A 6,723-nucleotide genomic window follows, 5' to 3' on the forward strand; every position below is an offset into this window, starting at 1 on the left:
GCGTTCGAACCTGCGGTGGCGGGTTCGAATCTCTTCGGTTGGCAGAGGCTGCTCCGCCCCGGTCAGCCGTGAGGAGCGGCAGCGCTCGGCTGATGGGGCGGGGCCTTCGGAAGCTGGGTGGGCCGGCTCGGTCCGCGGCGGGAAACGGGCCTCGGCCCCGAGGGAAGGAAACGTAACGGCAACGTGGCGCCGGCTGCGGAGGGGGCGGGGAAACGAGCCAGCGGTGCCCCCAAGGCCCAGGCCAAGGACTGGCACGAGGCCACCAGCGACCGTAGCGCTGCTAATTTGGGGTGAGAAACATCCCGTCCTCCTGCCGTAATAAATCATGGTTGTGAAACTGTTGGCGTGATCTGCGTCGTGTCCTTGCCTTCCCACTGCCGAAAGCCTTAAGCCAAGCACTGGGCGCGGCCCGGTAAGGCAGGGCGACAAGCGGGAATGCAGGGGCAAGGTGAAAAGAGAAGCCTATCAGTGCGATGTTACTGGTATTTTGCATATCTATTTGAAAATACATTAAAAACTCAAACGTATCTAAGCCATCAGTCGCTTCAGAAAATACCGATGTTAAGCCTTTGTTCTAAAAGTAGGCAGTAGGACACCATCCCGGGACGGCAGGACTTTAGGAACTGCACTGGAGAGGTCAATTTGTTTTCAGGTTGCCTTGAAACGATTATTTAAGTGCCCTCAAATGACCTGAAGAATGAGGTAATGTGAATGCACCTTCTGGCATCTTCTGGAGTATCCAGAGCCATAACCTGGGCAAACAGAAGTCTAAATTAAAAGGTGGTGAAGTGGACGTACAGATTTTAACAAGCCAAGGTGAAGGTATGCATCGGGAAAAAAAGACTGGCAAAAGCTGAACTTCACAGAACTTCAGGGGACAGAGGTTTGGGCACAGAGATGTTTAGTTCTTGGGAATGAACGTGGTCGGTTGTGTAAGACTGACCTTCACCCAAGATAAGGAGCTGGCACCAGATGAAGACCTTAATCCGGGTTCACTATGCAGCGTTGATAGTCATGAGCAGCAGATTCCTCCCTCCTAAGATCTCCAGCACAGTGATCAGTGCCAGATAGTTTGTAAATTCAGTTCCACAAATCTCTGTTATGAGAAAGCCAGGATGTTCGGTGGAAAACAGCTGCTAGAATCAGGAAGACTTTTTTTTAAAAGTTCATATTAATAAGAAGCAACTTATTTTCCACACCCGATTCCATCACAGAGCATTTTTCATACAATGTTCGACACTGAAACATAAGTTCAAAAACCGCACAGGCTTTCTACGTTCAGCCTTACATTCTGCTAGAAACAGCTGGAGAAAAAAATACTTCATATTAGGGAAAAAAGAAGTTAATCAAATACTTTATGAGCAAGCCATTAAAATAATCTGGAAAGTTATTTTGGAACCATTAGAACAATCATGAAGATTTCCTGATAAAAGTGCAAGGATGTAAGCCTTTAAAGACAGGTTAAATCACTAAAAAGCGACTTCATCAGGCCTTCGCACTGGTTAGATTGTTGCCTTACACAGCAGCCCTGGCAAGACAGCCAGTTCCAGGCACCATAGTTCGCACAAAGTAAATAAATGTAAATGAAGTAAATAAATGGTTAAATAAGTGTGTTCCGTGTGATTCTGCACATCCCTAGTACATCTCTTGGATACTGGCAGCCTAGAAGCAAGCTTCACAACAGAGAGACACCAATAAGTGCATTCCAGCTTGCATTCCTGCAAATCAGGTACACAGGCAGAGGAAAATACCGTCCCAAGGCAGATGTGCCAGTGTGACAAAATTAATGTGTAGCTCCTCATTTCCCCTGACACCCCTGAGAGAGAAAATGTTTCAGAGGAGATGGTAACTCGGGTGGGAGTCACTCACAGACAGGGACAATGCAAGGGTGGCCCGAGGGCCCAGCTCCCAGCAGGCAGGAGGAATTTGCCATTGAGCTTTCTTTGTTCCCAGCCGCTCTCATTTTACCCAGCAACCTGTTTAATATTAACCTCTACTTCTGAGGCCCGGAGGGGGATGTCCCAGCAGCAAGCTCCCTGCAGGCAGGACTGGAAAGCCAGCTAATGCTGCTGCAAGCGGAGGAGCGAGTTACACACAGCCCCCACGGTTTCCTACAAAAACTGTCTCCAGCAGTTCTCCGGAGCTTTCTCTTCTCCCAGTCACCTACGCACTGTGGTCCTGCCACCTTGCCCCTCTGCCATCATCAGACATACATGCCATTTCAGAAACATGCTGGAACTGCAGCCAGCCTGCCTCTCAGGGGCCAGCCGGTGTCAAACTGGCTGATTCTCTTCCTGGTTCAGCAAACCTCAGTGGCTTCTCTAGTAGAGCAAAGGATGGGGTTAGCCCTTGAAAATGGCTCATATAAGCTCTTCTTTTCATTGTAATAAACCCAGAAGACAAATCTAAAACCTGGGATATGCACAACACTGGAGGAGTGCCCTTGGAGAGCTGCTGGAGAGGCCCTCTTTCGTCTCGGAGACCTGCAGGTTCATATAGGAAAGCTGAGCTAAAAGTCCAACAGGCTAGTTTTCCATTTGTTTCAAGGAGAAAAATGGCAAACAATGCAACATGCTCTTACCTCCAACTTCATCTGATACAGCAGACTGAACTGGGTACTTACTGTCTAAGATCATATTGGTGTGGGAAGTGTTCATTTGATTCGTGTCAATATGGGACAATGGGTGTGCAAATAGGTGGTGAGGAGTAGGGTGCACCTATTCAAGATAAGTGATTATCTTAGTTTAAGATCTCTGTGAAATGCAAAAAAACCCGTAAACCTGCGAAATGCCTCATGATGCTGCTAACCACCAGAGTGATACACAGAATGCTCTGTCACTACAGAGCAGAGAACTCTGGTGACAGTTCATCATGATGCAAAACGAGATAACAGGAAATTGTAAAAAGAGTAGAAAAGGATGGAGAGCATAGATGCTGGGAAGCACTCTTTAGATGGTCACCTTCCACTTGAGGATTTTTCAGTCATTTAGAACATCCTGTTATAATGCTGTTAATAGCTACAGCTGCTTTAGTATTGTTACTAACACTGCTGTATATATGGGTTTGGTGCATGTTTAAGAGGGTGTCTTCAATCAATCAGGAAACTTACGCAAGTAAAAGAATTTACTTGATTTAATAAAAAGGGGGAACTGATAGAGGAAATATAGGAATAGACATAAAATCACATAAGAGGATATATATTATTGTTTAAATATTAATTACTAACAAGTTATTGTTTAAATATTAAATACTAACTGCTACATTAACTGTTGTATGAATTATTGCTTGCCTTTATTAAGTTGTGAAGTCATAGTCCCTGCTGGCTGCCCAGGAAGGAGGCTGGTGAGAGAGATAGGCAAATGCCAGCAAAGTTGTATCTCATGACCCACACATCTGTAGGGAGGAAGGGAAACAAAAACTAGCCCATGTGGGCAAGATAAGGACTAACAAGAACTAACATTTGTCTTCAGACAGTGACAGATAGGAGACCACCAGATGTCCACTCAAGGACAGGCTAGGCTGGAACCGGTTTGGCTCTGCGAACGCAGCCAAATCAGGAATTTTAGGGAAGAGGTGAAAAGTGCACAGTGAGGAAGACCTCCGGCCTTCATCCTGAAGACCCCTGCCCACGTGAGGAAGACCTCCGGCCTTCATCCTGAAGACCCCTGCCCATGACCACCAGAAGGCGTGTCAAGGAGGAGCCTGAGGCGGATCCTGAGGCAGGGACTATGGAAATGATCTCCTTCGAGAGACTGACCTTTTTGGGGGGGGTTATGAGTGTGTCTGTATAAATACAAGAAAAACTGCTACGGCGGGTGTGCGTTTTGGTGGAGTGGAGACTCCCCAGCGCACCCAGCGCTGTTTGCTTGCTTCTCATTCACCTAATAAATTGTAAACTTTGATTGGAATCCTGTTTGGGACCAACTCATTTATCACATTGGGACGATCTTGAGAGTTTGAAACTGAGTAACTGACTTGATTACTAAATTGTCTTGCCCTGTAGCATGCCAAAAATGTGATAGCCCAGGTAGGTTCCAGCAGTACTGCAGTCTTTCCAAACAGATGTAATTGAGAGTAAAATGATGACATTATAATGTGTGTATATTTTTCAAAAATGTAATTTTACCTGCACATTTTCTTTCCAATACATCTGGCTACCCATCCCCCCAGGAAATAGATACCATTCACAAAATCTTCAGCATCCATTTATGGTTTCTGAGGATGCAATCTATCCTTCTTGCAATTAAATTCCCTGCAGACCACGTAGCAGAAGTCAGAGGCAGATTGTCTTTGTAACTTAGCAAGCTTTGTTTGAAGTTTCCTTGAATGTGTTTAGTTGAAAAGATTGGAAGGATGTAGAAAATAAGACGATATTCATGGTTGCCAAGTTAAACAAAAGTTGCAGGAAACTTCTTTTGAAAGGAACAAGTGTAAAGTGCAACTACTGCTTTAACAACCTATGTTTTACAATTTCCTGATTAATGGATTGCAGTAAAATCAGTTCCCTGACACTGATTACTTCAGCGATACACTGGCAATTACTTCAGCTAGTTTTATGTTATGCACGGAAGTTGCACAGAATCATGTCTGCCTTTTCTCCCATAAATCAATTCCTTCATGGGCAGCCATTTAACTCTGACCTCTCGTATTTTCTGCAGAATGTAAAATCAAAACATGCGTAATATCAGTGCATTAGATCTCAAAGTATTATGGCTTCTTTATGAGGGGGATAAAGATTTATTAATTCCAAAGTCTTTGTTCAAAGCCACCCTAGAAGTACTAGAATAGGTTGTCTTTACAGTAGGAGGCTAGGATAGTTTTCCTTGGTGAACCCAGCTTGTGTTCTCGGCGTAGCCAGGTGTCCACATCGTATGGAGTATCGCCATAACCGTCTTTAGACCTACAGCGTTCCTCACCGGAGTGGGGAGGCCAAGAGCTCGGTAGAGCTCTTACCCTGAGAAGAAAGAGCTTAACAGCTGTTTAGTGAAGTTGTGGGGGAGGTATGAATGCAATTCCTCTGCTTTTTAGAAAAAAGTACAAAGGGACTCAGTCTGCAGAGGCACTGTTTTAGCCAGCAGTGAATTCACCAACACAAAAAAAAAAAGTCTAACAGTAAAGGAATCTGAAAAATGAGAAAAGTCCTTTAAAGAGTGAGGGGAAAATCTGGCACCGTATGAACAAAAATAATCACAGAAGCTTTCCTCGCCCTGTCGTGAAATGGCCTCCTGCACCCCATGCAGCGAGAAGTTGCAGAGCTCAGCTGTGCCTGTGGTTAATAATAAATGGGTTCTCCCAGCCAGGAGCGCCGGCCAGCCCCCCCTCCTGCCTTCTCCCAGGGCTGCCCAGGCACCGCTCCAGTGCCCACCCAGCCTCCCTACGGCAGACGGACACCCAGAGGTAAGAGACACGCCAGGCCATTGCTCCATGAGGTCAGATGTGCCGGATCGATGACAAGGGGGGGCGAGCAGGGATGGTTTGGAGGAGGGAGGAAAGCTGGTCTGTGCTAGAGCTGCCTGAAATTTGCATGAGGAATCTGCAGAGTTTTGTTACGAGGCGAAAGGTCGGATGGGTCTTGCTGCAAAACTTGCCAAGCTTCAAAAATCTTTCAGCCAGCTGAGGCTGAGTGTTGGCTGAGTTTCCAGCGAACATCAGCTAATCCCGATTGGGTTTCAGGTGGTGACCAGCTGGTTTTCATCCACCAGCCAGCACAGCTTGGGCACTCCTGGCTCCTGCGCCTCAGAGTTTGGAGGGTTGTTAAAATTCAGAGCACAACTCGAGCAGCTCAACCGATCCTTGGTGTAACCTTGTTGGCTTAATGAATTGATTCCAAAGCTGGCTTTGTCCCAGAGAGCGAGGGGTGTGTACGCACACAGAGCGATACCAGTACATTTGCATGAACTGCTCAGGGTGCTGGCTGCTGAGCATAGCACAGGCAGAGGTTGTAAGCATGGAGTTAAGAGCTCTTGCCACTTTTGTGTCTTGATACAATTCCATAAACTTAATTAAGGTTTTTGTCTTTAAAAAGGATTTGCAAAGTGGAAAATAAATCTTTACAGTTTCACTCAGTGTATATTGCTTTTTATGACAATGTCTGTCTTGATGGCTTGACTGGTCCCTCTTTTCCTGCATTACGCAGCCCGAGCTGTCGTATAGCTGAAGTCTTTAGATTTGGGCAAAATTACTCTCCCTGAGTATAAGATGTTTTGTATAGCTGTAGTGCACACACTGTACGAGATCAGAGCCATGTTCTGCTAAGTGTAACATGAACACAGTACTGTATTCTAATTAACTTGCCATCTAAATTAGCAATAGATACAGAGGACTGAAGAAAGAAATCCTTTCCTTCTGTTGAAGGGGTGAGGAATAGAAAAGCTCGAGGGATATGGCCAAATGCCCAGGGAAAATACGTGAAGCAGCCAGGCATTGAGTGAAACTGCCCGGCAGCCCAGACCAGACCAGACCAGTCTGGTAACCTTTACAACTCTCTCCCCCTCTTTCTCTGTTTGGAAATGAATTTAATTAAAGTGAATAGGAGTTGCTAAGAGACCAGAGGAGTTCTGGAGTTTGTTGCTGGGGCTGAATTGCCACTCTGCTTCCAAGGTTTTGCGCTAAGAAGGGTGACATAACGTGAGCCTACATAAAGCACTCCCAGCTCTATGGAAAGCTGCTCTTTCCTCGTTGTAGTTACAATCTGGTTTACCGGTTCTCAGCTCCTTTCTTCAT

The sequence above is a fragment of the Tauraco erythrolophus genome, chromosome 4, assembly GCF_009769465.1.
Source record: "Tauraco erythrolophus isolate bTauEry1 chromosome 4, bTauEry1.pri, whole genome shotgun sequence".
Lineage (NCBI taxonomy): Eukaryota > Metazoa > Chordata > Aves > Musophagiformes > Musophagidae > Tauraco > Tauraco erythrolophus.